Below are 15978 nucleotides of genomic sequence, written 5' to 3'. Positions count from 1 at the left end.
GCGTCTGAGAACAGACAACACGATTGTATCGAAATGACGATAATGCGAACATTTTTTGCGAAGTTTTTCACCAAAAACCGATCCAATGCCGTGGGGCCCTTGACCTGCCCTAAGAGGTCACCGATATTTTAAAATGGGGTAACAGTCGCTGTGTCATGTAACGACGCAAGCGCTCGTTTTTTTCCGCGAGGCTCTAGCAGTTAGCTCAATTATAGAAGCTAAACATGGGGTTGGGGAATCGCTCCCTTCTCACTCACTATTTGGCCGTGATAGTGTTCGCAATTATTGTTAAAATCTGACATTTTAAGATTTCAAATGACCCATTTGTTTCCGCCCAAGTCTTTCAATTGAAGGTCATAACACCAGGTCACGTCAAGTGACCTTACCTCAAGGAAAGTTCCTGTGCTCATCATATCTAAATGCATCGACTAACCGATCACTTTATTTCACACGATTTCAATGGGCAACAGTATATGTATTTGAAACGTTTACTTTGCAAGCTTGACATTGCTGACAGAAAGGTCGGGTCAATTTTGAGATCGCTAAAGTCAATGGGAGAAAGTCGAACTGCGCTTTTTTTTGACGGAACGCATAAGAAACGCTCTGAAGTCTGAAAACATGTGATGCCTGATGAGATACAATACTGAATGAGAAAATTGTTTGTTTTGTTGGGAGCCATCTTTTTCGGTCTGAGAAGGCCCTTGCAGAGCTATGACATAACTATGTTCTGGTGTAGTAATTTGGTTGTGCGAGCCAGCGACAGTGATCTGCGGAAGCGTGACTGTTCTCGTGGGACGATTGCCCTGTCGAGGCGTTCCAGTCGTCTCCCCAACGGTCACCCGAAAAGGATTATGTGTCCTGGAATGGAACCGACATCAACTACAGGTTGGCTGGTGGGGTGACCTCCAGTCCAGAGGGGTAAGCATGAAGGCTAGGGGGGGGGGGGGCATTCCACGATAGATCGTACCAGGCCCGTCACCCTCATCTCTCAGATTTTAATGAAAATCGGTCCTAGGGGTAATCATAGGCCCCCAAAACGCCTGGCAAAATATCAGACTTCTCAGATCAAAACTTTTTGAGTTATATTGCATTACATTTTTTTAACTTCGGTATGTAACGGTGAGTTTGGTGGCCTATAACTCAAGAACGGGTTAAGCAACCAACAAAAAGTAAACAACACTAAGCTTGCGATGAATCAAAAATTAATATTACTATTTAAAAATTCCAAAGAAAAATTTCATTGTTGAGCAAAAACCTTAATCTTTTTTCATTTGCCTCTAATGACTTTTGGGACCAAAATTTCTCACATTTTTATTTTTTCAAAATAATCTTCATGTCATTGCAAATCGACATGCAAAAAATTAGAAAGGTGTTCTTTCTATAAGTTCCTCATTTTCCCGCAAACAAAATGGGTTTCGGAGGGGTTGATACGACCCCAGCACGCCGTTTCGCTTCTAATAGAGCTAGAGCCTCGCGGAAAAGAAGAGCGTGTGTGCCGTTACAAGTCGCAGCGATTGGTACCCGATTTTAAGGTCTCAGGTTAACCGGTAGCGTCTGAGGTCAGGTCACGTGACTGAAGTTACGGGTTCGGTTTTCAGTAAATAACTTCGCAAAAAATGGCCGCAGAGCCGCGATTTTGGCATCATTGTGTTCGCCTAGCTCAGGTGCATCGAATGGTATACTTTTTGCTAGGGTGAGGTCAACTTAAGTAGTTGACCTCGGGTCAAGATCAGGTCAGAGCCCCTCAGGTCACGAAGCTGGGCAAAGGGTATCATATGGCATATCATTCGATTCGGAAGGTCTTCCCGAGTCCATTGGTGGCTTTCCCGACTCTCTAGCTCCATTTGATCGGGAGTTATTGACGAAAAACTCGTACGACCCTAGTGACGTCATAAATGACGTCACGCAAGGTTAACAATGCGCATTGGACTTTGCAAGGAGTGCATGAAATCACGATACCATGTACGTGGGATAGTTTAAGATCATTCTCGGTGCCAAAATAACAGTTTTTATATTTCCCCATTGATTTATAACAGTGATGTCACGTGACCGACCTGACCTCATGTAACCTTAAAAAATTCTCAGATATACAAAATGTGAGACCTCTGGAGGACACCATGTATGCGTCCTGTAACTTTCATCTCGGACAGCTATGGTAATTGGCGTCCAAAACAATGTCAGAACAAACAGCCTTTTTCACCCTCGCGCTTATAGGAAAGAGGGTTGAATGAACCCTCTTTTCACTTTTTTTTCAGATGACTCAGACTTGAAATGAAATTTCAGTAACCCGTGATGTCACTAGGCAGCTTTACCACGCCATTTGTAAGCTCCCCTCCCGAAATCACTATTCGAAACCGTTATCGTGACGTAAAACAAATACATTTATAGAAAGAACACCTTCCTAATTTTTTGCATACTTCTTAACAATGAGCCTAATATTTTTTTAAAGAAATAAAAATTCAAAAAAAAATTGGTCCCAAAGTCCAAAAAATACAAATGAAAGAAAACTCGATATGTCATATATCAAAAGTAGCGTATTTTTCAAAATTTCAAAAATACATATTAATCTCTGTTTCATTGCAACTTCAATGTTATATAACATTTGGCATTTGAATAATCCGTCTTAGAGTTACAGCCCGCCAAACTTAGCGCTGCAAAGCAAGATCCAAAAAATGTTATACACCATAACTCAAAAAATACTTATCTGATAAGCCTGAAATTGTTACAGGTGGATTCAGAGCCCCTGATTACCCCTGAGACCAATTCTCGTCAAATTCCGAGAGATGAGGGTGTCAAATTGGAAAAAAGTGGTACGATCTATCGTGGAATGCCCCAGGGGCGATGCGGATTGGTTTTTCCTGAGGATAGCGAGGACGGAAGCAATCTAGCACCCTTGACCCTTCCTTATACTGAATGTATCTCAGTGTTACCGCCGGAGTGTTGCGGTACAGGCGCCGCGGGCGCGTCATATTTCGTCGCTGCATGGCGCATGGAGTGGTGCGTGTCCATGTGCCTGTTTTCACTGTATCTTCCTTGTTTTGTGTTGATTTTGCATTCTTGCCCGAATGCGTAGTGTTACAGTTTCTCTTCTTTCATTCCAGCATTGAATGAGATTGAAGATTGATCATTTGTCTAAATGCTCCTGCTCAGTTGAGCGGCTGATTGACACACCTCCCAGATACCCGGACGAAGTATGTTTCTTATTTCTTTGTCCCATGATATATCTGTTATGATTGGTTTATCTGTGTCATTGCATTCATTGATTGGTTTACATTCATTGATTGATTTTAGTTTACGTGTCAAAACCAATAAGTTATCTAGTCATTTATGTTTGTGTTAAAAGCTATTCATGACATATGAGTCAGGCATCATGGTCGTGCAGTTGGTAGTGTGCCTGTTGACGTGTTTGGTGGGTTCACCTGCTCGTTATAATTGGGTTTTGCCTTGCTGACCATGTTGCCCTTGTGTGTGCGTGTGAATTTTTGCCAACAGTTTTTACGATCAATTGTACTGCCAACATCTACAATCATTGCAAGACTGCAATAAAGAACCGAGTAGACTAACAGTTTGCAGTTTTGAGAAAACGAGTAGATAGCGGCGATATCAGTAAAAATTCTTCCACCGGTATAGTGGTGGTGATAAATGTGAATGTTGTATCATCTGTTTCTTGTCCTCAACCTTGTAGCCTTATACCTATCCATGATAACGGAAGCTAACAGTGAAACTAACAAATAGTTGACCATAGACAAATCTGAACTGAGTTTTCAAAGCTTACCTGTAGTATCTTGTAGTTTCTCTCTTTTAATTAACACTTGACCCACGACATGGCTGACAACCGGAAAGAGACACAAGGTACTCTTCAGTCCAGCTCAGGAAGGAACATTCGTCAGACAGAAGCAGGACGTGAATACCAGATGCAGCTGAAGGTCAAAGCGTACAAGCGTGAGCTGCAAGATCTGAGACGACTTACGTCTCAAGTCGTCCAACAGAATGACTCTGGCGTTTCAGTTCTTCCTGGTGTGGATGAAGAAAAGGCACAAAGCTGGATTCACGCTTTTATCTCCTTTGCCCAGATTGAGAGTGAACTTCAACAGCTCCTCTCCGGTGCAGAGTTAGAGCAGCATGTGGAGGCGCATAGGAAGGTAATGGAGGACATCACTCCAACAAGAATGGCCATTGATCAGCACATCAAGACCATCCAGCCGCAGAAACGTACCAAGAGTGCTTCAATTGCAAGCTCCAAATCTCTTCAGTCGGGACTCCAGCTCCTGCATATTGAAGATGAACGGAGGAAGGCTGAAGCTGCAGCGAAGATGGCAATGTTACAGGCCAGGCGAGACCTTCAGCGACAGAAGCAGGAGCTTCAGTGGAGAGAAGAGGATGTGGAATTACAAACAGAACTTGAGATTCAGCGACGGCAAACTGAAGTACTGAACAAGTTCAAGCTGGAGCTAGAAGGTGAAGTTGAAGCTGGTGTGGGGGAGGAGCAGCATGACACCGAGGAGCAGCCGGAGAGGATTACAGCAATCACTCGTGCTGCTCTAGGCGAAGAACCCGCTGGCGCAGAAGCAGGTGGTTTGGCTTCTGGGGGTGCGCCTGCTGAACCTTCCATCCTGCGATCAGCAAGAAGTCAGGGCGTGCCTCAGCCAGCCATTTCTCAACCCAGCCTTCCTGAACCTGTAGCTGATTCTGGCGTGGTGCGCCCGACTCATCCCGGTGCCACGACGTCCTCGTCAAATGAACTTCTGTCAGGATTGGCGAACCTGTTGTCCGAGCAGGGAAAGAGGAACACTCTTCCCGCCTTGGAGCCCGATGTGTTTCGAGGTGATGTCGAAGGCTTTCACTTGTGGATCAAGTCCTTCGAGAGCTATATAGAGACTCGCACGTCAGCACCAACAGAGAGGCTGCATTTTCTCTCTCGCTACACCAGCGGAGAAGCGAGGAGCCTCATTCAGGGCTATTTGCACTTGAACTCGGAAAATGCGTATCATGAAGCAAAGACGAAGCTGCAGGAACGCTATGGAAATGCCTTTGTTACGGCTCAGACCTACAAGAGACGGCTCCGCGGGTGGCCTAAAATCCTTCCAGGAGATGGAAAGGGCCTGCAAAGGTTTGCAGACTACTTGGAGAGCTGTGAGGTGGCCTCAAGAACCATTCCTGGATTGGAAGCTCTCAGTGATCCAGAGGAAAACATCCGCATGCTTCAGCTGCTACCAAGACATGTTGTAAACCGCTGGGAGTGTGGCGCGCTAGCGCCGGTAATTTAGCTGCGGCGTGTCCGCCCAGCCCGGCCGCCCTTTGCGCCGCCAATCGCCGCCTCGCGCAGTGTTTACTATTTTATCATGAACGTTTGTTTTCCTGCTTTATATTATTGTAAATTCGTTATTATCGTCACTTCTGTTTTATAGTTTTCAACCGTATTTAATATTTGTCCTTGCTTTAATTTGTTGTAATTTCTAGATTGACTTTTCGCCGTTTCTATATGCTCGATTCGTTTTTGATTATGTAAAAAAGTGTTTTAATTTTTGGCTGTGTAGTTCCGCCCCCGTTTACTTCCTGTTCGTTTTTGATCTCTATGGTTTTTGGCACGTGCTCTCAGTTAAAATATAAGTTTAGTGTCCGTACGCAGAGTGTCAGAGAGGCTGAGTATTTCGACGAGTTCCTAGTTTTATTTCTCACGTTTTTCTCCCAGTTTTAACCCATATCTAACCATCGTTTCGCTGTTTATTTTGTTCTTTCATTGTGGGTAATTTCCTTTCCTCCGAACACGCCCCTATTTAACCTGAGACCCACATTCTGATGAGCCCGACGTGATTTGAAGTGATGAGTTTAACCTGTTGATATATCCTGTGCTTTTGTTGCCATTTTTTTGTGCTTTTTGTTGCTAACCTTGACCTTGCCTACCTACTCGTCATGCCTCACTCTGATGATGTGCTTGTGGCTGAGTCCCTGGCCCTGCCTTCTGCTGTTGGTGCTGTTTTCGCACCCGTGTGCAGCCTGACAAACCAGCTGTCTCGCAGTTCCGCTGAGCAGCCTCCCGCCGTCAACCAGCACCAGCAGCAGGACGAGAGAGGCGACCAGCAATAAGCCGACACGACCCTGCTGCACAGGATGACGACCCTGCCGCGCCGGACGCAGCCGCCTCTCCTGGGGCCTCTGTCAAGCCGCACCTGGCAGGAGCTCCGCCGATTGACTAGACCAGGTACGTTCCTGGTCAACCAGCAGCCACCTCCAGTCCAGGCTCTCCTGTGCCAGCGACCCCTCCATCTTGGAGCAGTTCCAGCCTGGAGAGACCTCGGACGCCTGCCCAATGCCTGCCAGCCACCACATCGACACCGGCAGCTCGCCTCCAACATGCCAGCCCAAGATGACTGCCGCCTGTACCAGCTCTACTACACCCCTGCGAACAACACTACCTGGACTCGGTGCTGCCCGCACCGACCCGGACCGACGAGCTGCTGGTCACCGCGCCGCCACCGGACGCCGAGCCGCTCGCCGTCGAGCCTCTCGCCGCCGTGCTACACCCGGCGGCCGGGTCCCTGGCGACCGCCGCCACCGGACGCCGATCCGCTCGCCGTCGCGCCGCTCCCGGCCGCCGGGTCACTGGTGACCACCGCGCAGGCCCCCTTTTGTGAATTGTAATGTGATGTGATGCGCTCCGCGACTAAGAGGGGGAGCAGTGTGGCGCGCTAGCGCCGGTAATTTAGCTGCGGCGTGTCCGCCCAGCCCGGCCGCCCTTTGCGCCGCCAATCGCCGCCTCGCGCAGTGTTTACTATTTTATCATGAACGTTTGTTTTCCTGCTTTATATTATTGTAAATTCGTTATTATCGTCACTTCTGTTTTATAGTTTTCAACCGTATTTAATATTTGTCCTTGCTTTAATTTGTTGTAATTTCTAGATTGACTTTTCGCCGTTTCTATATGCTCGATTCGTTTTTGATTATGTAAAAAAGTGTTTTAATTTTTGGCTGTGTAGTTCCGCCCCCGTTTACTTCCTGTTCGTTTTGATCTCTATGGCTTTTGGCACGTGCTCTCAGTTAAAATATAAGTTTAGTGTCCGTACGCAGAGTGTCAGAGAGGCTGAGTATTTCGACGAGTTCCTAGTTTTATTTCTCACGTTTTTCTCCCAGTTTTAACCCATATCTAACCATCGTTTCGCTGTTTATTTTGTTCTTTCATTGTGGGTAATTTCCTTTCCTCCGAACACGCCCCTATTTAACCTGAGACCCACAGGAGCGAGTAGTGGATGAACAGTTGTATGAACCAGCCCGTGGATCCCATGGTGTGTATCCACCTCTCAGCGAGTTTGTACGCTTCTTGAAGAAGGAGGCTCGTGTTGCAAGTGGTCCTATCAACACGCGTCTTGCAGAAGAAGGATCCCAGATCTCCCCAAGGAAGACACAGCCGAAGACGAAGGCAAGGACGTTTTTGGCCACTGCTGACTCACCCGCTGGTGGTGGCAGAAACTCAGGGCAGCAGTGTAAGGTGTGTGGAGCCGAACATGCATTGGAGAAGTGCCACAAGTTTCTCCAGATGGATATTCGTGAAAGACACGACGCTGTCTACAAAAATAGCCTGTGTAGAGGTTGTCTGAAACCCGGCCACGTGTGGAGAACATGCAGATCGAGGAAGCAGTGCAGCAAATGTGGGAGGTCGCATCCAACCGTTCTTCATGATGACACACTCATGTCTGGAGCCGCCAAGTCTCTGACAGAGAAAAAGACAAACACTGTTCTGAAAAGTGAGTCGACTCAGACAAGTGCCACGTCTTTGCAGATCGGAACAACAGAAGAACCGGGTTGCGTGCATTCCATGATTGTCCCGGTCCGTGTTCATCAAGCCGGTCGTCCTGAGCATGAGACGCTGACTTACGCTCTCCTCGACCTTCAGTCGGACGCCTGCTTTATCAGGGAATCAGTGCGTCAGAAAATTCACGCCGAAGGAGAACCCTCGTCTCTGCAACTGAGCACAATGACAGGCAAGTCCATTGTGAAGACACACGCCGTTCAGGACTTGATTGTTCAACCAGTGGAGGGAGATGATGAAGTACCTCTGCCAACTTCTTACACGCGCTCTGACATCCCAGCAGATCGAGGACTCATTCTCAGGAAAGACACGGTCCAGCGATGGGCTCATCTGAGAGAAGTGGGGCAGCAGCTGCCGCAGTATCTCGAAGAAGCAGAGATAGGGATCCTGATCGGCCTGAACTGTGCCAAGGCGATCAAACCTCTGCAGATCGTCTCAGGAGGTGATCAGGAACCATGGGCCATGAGGACGATCCTGGGATGGAGCGTCGTTGGCATGCTCAGCGACGGGACAACAAGCCACGAGCAAGACCGACATCGTGTCACTTCACGTTTCGCGTGAGTGCTAAAGAAGTCAGTCCCTCCAAGCTACTGCATCTCTTCGAGACCGACTTCAATGACACACATGAGGAGCGCAAGCTCTCCCAGGAGGACTGCAAGTTCATGGACATCGTGAAGAGGGGAATACACCAGCGAGACGACCTTCATATGGAACTACCACTTCCTCTGAAGGATTCGTCGTTCTCGTTCCCCGACAACAAAGAAATGGCCGTGAAGAGACTGCAGGGTCTAAAGCGAAGATTGGCGAGAGACCCGAAGTTTCGTGAAGAATACGAAACATTCATGAACGAGATGCTGATCAAGGGTTACGCCGAGGCGATACCCGCTGACGACAAGCCTGAAGCAGGTCACATGTGGTACGTACCGCACCACGGGGTTTACCACCCAAAGAAGAACAAAATCCGAGTTGTGTTTGACTGCAGCGCTGAACACAGGGGAGCGTCCTTGAACTCACAGCTTCTGCAAGGACCGGACATGGGAAACAACCTGGTGGGTGTGCTCATCCGCTTTAGGAAGGAACTCATCGGTCTGAGTTGCGATGTGGAAGGCATGTTCAACCAGGTAGTGGTCAATGAAGAAGACAGGAACCTTCTCCGTTTCCTGTGGTGGACACAAGGAGACATCACAGCCGAACCAGACGAGTACAGGATGACCACTCACCTGTTCGGAGCTACGTCATCGCCGGCGTGCGCAATGGTAGCACTGCAGGAGACAGCAAACAGGTATGAGGATTCGTCCAATGAGAAGGCAGCGAACTTCGTCCGCCGTGACTTTTATGTCGATGACGGCCTCACCTCGACAACAGATAAGGATTCTGCAGTGAAACTGGCGAAGGCTACGATCGACCTGTGTGGAAAAGGAGGTTTTAACCTTCACAAGTTTGCATCTAATGAGCCAGCAGTGCTGAAAGAACTCCCCGTGAAGTGTCTTGCGGAGAACTTACAGGAAGTAGAAGTCTTCTCGGAGCGACCAGTGCTTGAACATGCATTGGGCATCAAATGGGACCTGAACGCCGACTCTCTGGGCTTCTCTTCGGATCGGCCTGATCGACCATGTACGAGGAGAGGGATTCTATCCACGGTGAGCTCCCTCTACGATCCGTTGGGCCTAGTGTCACCGTTTACGCTCGAAGGCAAGAAGATCATCAAACAGCTCTGTGTTGATGGCTGCGACTGGGATGATCCGGTTCCTGACGAAGTCGCTCTGAAATGGGAACACTGGAAGTCATGCCTACCACTGCTCTCCAAGGTGAGCGTTCCCAGATACTACGCAGCGGAGCTTGGTCAGAAGTGTGTGAAGTTGTATGAGCTACATCACTTCTGTGACGCTAGTCTAAGTGGGTACGGCTACTGCAGCTACCTGAGGACCATCGCAGAAGACGGGGAGATAGCGTCATCCCTCGTGATGAGCAAGGCGAAGGTTACCCCGAAGCGCCCAATGACGGTCCCACGACTAGAACTTACTGCAGCCGCTGCTATGGTGAAGAGCAGTCGCTTTCTGAGGACAGAACTCGACTTACCTGACGTGAGGGAAGTCTTTTGGACAGATAGCAAGGTAGTCCTTGGATATATTTACAATGAATCGAAACGCTTCCACATCTTTGTGTCTAACCGCGTTCAGCAAATCAGGGAAGCAACGTCGCCCACTCAGTGGAGACATGTAACCTCCGACAACAACCCAGCGGACATCGCTTCAAGGGGAGCAAGCCTTGATGAGTTACAAAGCGACGCCCTCTGGTGGCAAGGTCCTGCGTTTCTCTCAGAGCCCTGCAAACTCCCTGGTGACGACGTCAAACCAGAAGTGGGAGAAGAAGACCCAGAAGTGAAAACATCGAAGGTGTTCAACACCAACGTGACGCAAATACTGGAACAGAAGGAGTACGCGTCCTTACCAGAAAGACTGAGGAATTTTTCAAGCTGGTTCCGTGCAAAGCGAGCGGTCGCTGTCATTCTTCGCTACCGCAGGATCCTCCTTGAGCGTGTTAGGAGCAAGAGTGGCCGGAACGCAACTCCGACAGGAGGAAACACGCCAACACCGGCCCAACAAGTGAGCATCGAGGTGAATGACATGCACGATGCGGAGGTGGAGATTCTCAAGGCCACTCAAAGAGATGCATTCAGCAAGGAACTGAACATGTTGAAGTCCAAGGAAGCTTCAACCAGAACTGGACGGCGTTGTCCAAAGAAGAGCTCTCTGTTTCGACTTGACCCTTTCATTGATGACAGCGGCATGCTACGTGTTGGGGGACGCCTCCGGAGAGCAGACGTATCATTTGAATTGGCTCATCCGGTCATACTGCCCAACCGTTCGCATGTTACAGGGCTGGTGGTGAGACACATCCACGACAAGGTCGAACACTCTGGCAGAGAGGCAACACTGAGCTGAGCGAGATTCGCCAGCGCGGATACTGGATCGTCAAGGGAAGAATTGCAGTGTCAAGATGTATCCTGCAATGTGTGGCGTGCATCAAGCTACGGGGAAGCCCGTGCACGCAGAAAATGTCTGACCTTCCCAAGGAAAGAGTCGAGGAGGTTGAACCATTTACCTTCACCGGAGTTGACTATTTCGGTCCATTTTACATCCGAGAGAAGAGGAGCGAATTGAAGCGATGGGCGGTTATGTTTACCTGCTTAAGCTCGCGCAGCGTACATCTGGAAACAGCCAACTCGCTCACCGCTGACTCCTTTCTCAACGCTTACAGACGTTTCGTTGGACGCAGAGGCCCGGTGAGGCGATTGTACTGTGACCAAGGGTCGAACTTCATCGGCGGGAGGAATCTTCTTCAAGCAGCTCTGAAGGAGGCCGATTTGAAGAAAGTCAAGGACAAGCTCCTGGAAGAAAACTGCGACTGCGTAGAGTTTCGCATGAACGTTCCCCACGCTAGTCACATGGGAGGAGCATGGGAGCGCCAGATCCGGACGGCAAGGGCTGTCTTCAGCAGTATCTTGACCAGGCACGGTCACACCCTGGACGATGAACTGCTTCGAACAGTTATGGTGGAAACCGAGGCCATTATCAACGGTCAACCTCTCTCGTACAGTAGTATGTCGGATACTAGCACTGTTGAGCCCATAACACCTCAACAGTTACTAACACTAAAGTCTAGAGTAGTGTGTTCCCTCCCGGGACGGTTCTGTGAAGCCGACCTCTACGCCAGACATCGCTGGAGGCGTGTGCAGTTTCTGGCCAACATGTTCTGGACCCGCTGGAGGAGGGAAGTACTGCCCACGCTGCAGGAGCGCAGGCGGTGGCAGAAGAAGGAGTCGAACCTGCAGGAGGGCGACGTGGTGGTGGTTATCGACGACGCTGTCCCGCGAGGACGCTGGCCGGTGGGTCGCGTGGTGCGCACCTACCCAAGTGAAGACGGGTTGGTGCGTAAGGTCTGTGTCCAGATCCGACGATCTGAGTACGACAGGCCCGTCCACCGGCTGATACTGCTCTTACCGGTGAGCAGACCTCGTGCCTGACTGATCGATCAGCCAGCTGGTGATCGGTGTGCGCTCGTGACTGCGTGCAGTGAACGGTAGCGCACGAGAAGTGGCGGCGTTGCGAACTGTACAGTGTGAAGTGACGGGTGGCTCACTTTGATAGTGGTCGTGTGAAAAGTGCGGTGTTTCGGGAGAGACGAGGCCCGATTTCCCATCGTGGTAGCCTATTCAACATGTGTGAGAGGACATTGTTTTTGTTGATTGTGATCCGACTGGTGACGGAAATTGTGATCACAAAAATTGGGGAGCCATGTTACCGCCGGAGTGTTGCGGTACAGGCGCCGCGGGCGCGTCATATTTCGTCGCTGCATGGCGCATGGAGTGGTGCGTGTCCATGTGCCTGTTTTCACTGTATCTTCCTTGTTTTGTGTTGATTTTGCATTCTTCCGAATGCGTAGTGTTACAGTTTCTCTTCTTTCATTCCAGCATTGAATGAGATTGAAGATTGATCATTTGTCTAAATGCTCCTGCTCAGTTGAGCGGCTGATTGACACACCTCCCAGATACCCGGACGAAGTATGTTTCTTATTTCTTTGTCCCATGATATATCTGTTATGATTGGTTTATCTGTGTCATTGCATTCATTGATTGGTTTACATTCATTGATTGATTTTAGTTTACGTGTCAAAACCAATAAGTTATCTAGTCATTTATGTTTGTGTTAAAAGCTATTCATGACATATGAGTCAGGCATCATGGTCGTGCAGTTGGTAGTGTGCCTGTTGACGTGTTTGGTGGGTTCACCTGCTCGTTATAATTGGGTTTTGCCTTGCTGACCATTTTGCCCTTGTGTGTGCGTGTGAATTTTTGCCAACAGTTTTTACGATCAATTGTACTGCCAACATCTACAATCATTGCAAGACTGCAATAAAGAACCGAGTAGACTAACAGTTTGCAGTTTTGAGAAAACGGGTAGATAGCGGCGATATCACTCAGGCTGTTAAATCTCCTAAGCGTTTTTTTCTCGACATCATCAAGGTGTCATTAATAAAAATATGAAATCCGGGAGGATAGATCAAATATAGAAATTGTGGCCAACAGAACATTATCAGTTGCGTTCAACATACTCGTAAGCATGATCACACACCTAGCTTACACCTGAGCCATGTAATAAATATTTTTGATAGACATGCTTAAGTTATGAAATCATCTAAAGTGTTTGTAAAGTTCCACGATACAGATCTAATATCCTGCTATGCATCATGACCATTTCTGGTCAGGTCATGTCTTTGAACATCGGCCAAATTCTTCAAATGACCTTTAAAGATCAACTTTTGATTCATTCGAAGCGTTTTGATAAGAGGACCACGAGGCTAGTAAAATTAATTTCATGCAAGTTTAGCTTAAAACTTTTAGTGTTTGTGGAAAAGCAATTGGTTTTCTCATAATACCGATGATGGCAGTTGCTGTTATTTACGTGCTTAGCCGTTGACCTTAATTAAATCTGACAATATTATTCAGACATAGCGGTAAACGAGCTGCTTGTTGTGTTAGGTTAGGCTCTTTCGGTCAATTTCAGAGTGGGAAGGATGACAGGAATTAGGGGGAGACAGGGGGCCTGGGCGGGAGTCCTGGGCCTCATGCTCCGCTGGGGCCGAGCCCATCACGTGGGTTGGATTGCCCTGACACATGGATAGCCGTGGGCGGTGTTTCACGGCCCCGCGCTGCAGCACGCTGCGCTGCGCATTGTTGTTGCATTGTTGCGGCGGTTGATATGAATTCGGCTCCACGCTAGCGTTACGAGCTTCCGAGTCTGTTGATGCATCCATGGAAATTGGAAACCCAATGCACCGGTGCGCGCAACGCACCCTGTCCAAGCAAAATTTTATCATCGATGACCTCTGGTGACATGATCTTTTGCTCTGACCCGATCTAAAATTGGCTGAAGTATCTTTTCTTCTTTTTGCTACTTTTGACGCTACTTCGAATACCACTTAAATGCCCAAAGCTGAGTTATAAGAATGATGCTTAATCCCCATTTCCACTCCAACAGGGCTTGAGAGTCTAGGCATTCCTGTGGGGCACGGGCTAACAATGACTATCTCATAATCATTGTGGCCATGAACATCTACTGCCATTGATTAACACCGGTTTCGCTGCGCTGAGCGGTGGCCGTCCCGTTTGTTGGATTCTACAGCTGGCTGGCGGAAAGCGTTACCGGTCGCCCGTCCACCGCCCGCGGGCCGGACCGAGCGGTCCCGCTGACCCTACCTGACCTGAGCCCGGCGCGATATGGGACGGGCAGACGGGGGTTCGGCTCAGCGAAGGCAGCGCCCACTGGTGCTGGGGACTTCTTTAATAGACCTACTGTACGCTCGTGCGTAACTGGGCGGAGCAAGGGGTCACGCGATACAGGGGCGGAACTGGTTGCCCTCCCGCTCGCCGAGCGACCAACGACTAATACCCTGGAGAATCGTACATCAATTTTGGACAATTTGTGAAATTTTTGACCCCAGGTCATGTCAGGTCAGGTCACCAGGTCAAGTTTACTGACCAAACCTAAAAAAGTTTGCAATCATGTCCAGCCTGCAGTGTTTGTCAGAAAGGTTTTAAACTTGGTGGATTGCATGATGTTATAGGCGCCTATAATGTGTATATCTCGGATTTTTCATATCCGTGACCTAAGGTCAGGCCAGTGGCGTGACCTTACCATTATAAGTCAATGGAGAAAAATGAAAATGCCTCTAAATCCGTGTGTACGCATAGGAACAGTCCAAATATTTCAGAATTACAATGATTTGGACCACCCGTGACGACCAAGGTGTCTTTTTTGCTGATAGCCTCCAGAAAGGTCATCCGAGGTCATTTGAGGCTACAAACAGCTTTTTGCCAGTAACTCTCGAATGGAAAGACATAGAACGCTGGGGATGGTCTCATTGTGTTTGTCTTGCCGAGACGCATCGACTGATATGCAACATGACCTTTTCCGGTCAGGTCATGACCTTGACCTGAGGTCAAATTTTCAAGTTGACCTTTCAAGGTCAAATTATAATTCATTTGATGCGTCTTGGCAAGAGGAACATGATTCTGGTAATAGAAATGTCTTGGCTTTTTTTAGTCAAAAGTTATTGTCGAAAAACACTTTTCGTAAAAACAGCTATTTTGGAGTTTTTGCCTTCTGGAGGCTAAACCGTTGACCTGAGGTCAATTTTGATGATAACCTTATCGAAAGAAGAGTTTAAAAGCTATCGATTGCATTCCATGCGTTTTTCTAGCTATCATAGTTCCTGAGATAATTCATGTTTTCTGAAAAATATAATGACATTTGACAAATTTAAACCTTTGATGACCTTCAGTGACCCCAATATTGCTCTAAGATGAAAAATGACCGAAATACTTTCAAACGTACGCATTAAGAGCTATCGACTGCTTTTTACCGCGTCTTTCTAGCCCTCTATAGTTTTTGAGTTAGAGGTGGGTGGTAGCATATGCCCCCCCCCCCCCACTAGGGCGAAGTTGACTGAGATCGCCACTGGGGCGCGGGTTAAGGGGGTTCCTAATTAGGCACCTCGCCCTACGGACGAGGGTTAAATAGGTGCAGTGCATGACGCTGAGCCATGCAGCGTTAACTCCAACTCCGGAGTCGGAGTCGGTAAGATTTTGGCGACTCCGACTCCGGGCAGAACTGTCGACTCTGACCGACTCCAACTCCGACTCCGACTCCGCAGCCCTGTTTCGACCCAATAAAAGGTTTAGCGGGAAGAGCTGTCACGCTTACAGTTTTGAAGATAACGAAAGATATTCAAGATAAAAAAGATGTAAAATAAACAGCGCTACAAAGCTGCTAACTTTAATTTCTAAACAAAAATTCATTTTAGCCATCAAAACTATAGAAGTATAACTAGGGCGTATTTTAACATGTTAACTGGGTCGGCAATTGCTGACCCAGTCACGGAGAATGCCGACCCATTGACAGCCGTTTGCCGACCCAGTTGCCACCCCTTCTAGGATGCAGCACGCACATGCAGGCTACTGTTAACGCCAGACTCCTTGAGACCCTAATTTTTCGCCATTATTCTTCAATGCGTGGAAGAATTTCAACTAAACTCAGGACATGGCCGCTTCAAGACCTGCCGAAACTTTTACAATTTAGATATTTTGTCGCTATTTCAATATTTCAGGC

This window comes from Amphibalanus amphitrite, unplaced genomic scaffold (genome assembly GCF_019059575.1).
Source record: "Amphibalanus amphitrite isolate SeventyFive unplaced genomic scaffold, NRLGWU_Aamphi_draft 000372F_arrow, whole genome shotgun sequence".
NCBI classification, from domain to species: Eukaryota; Metazoa; Arthropoda; class Thecostraca; order Balanomorpha; family Balanidae; genus Amphibalanus; species Amphibalanus amphitrite.
Note: the sequence above shows the minus strand (reverse complement) of the source record.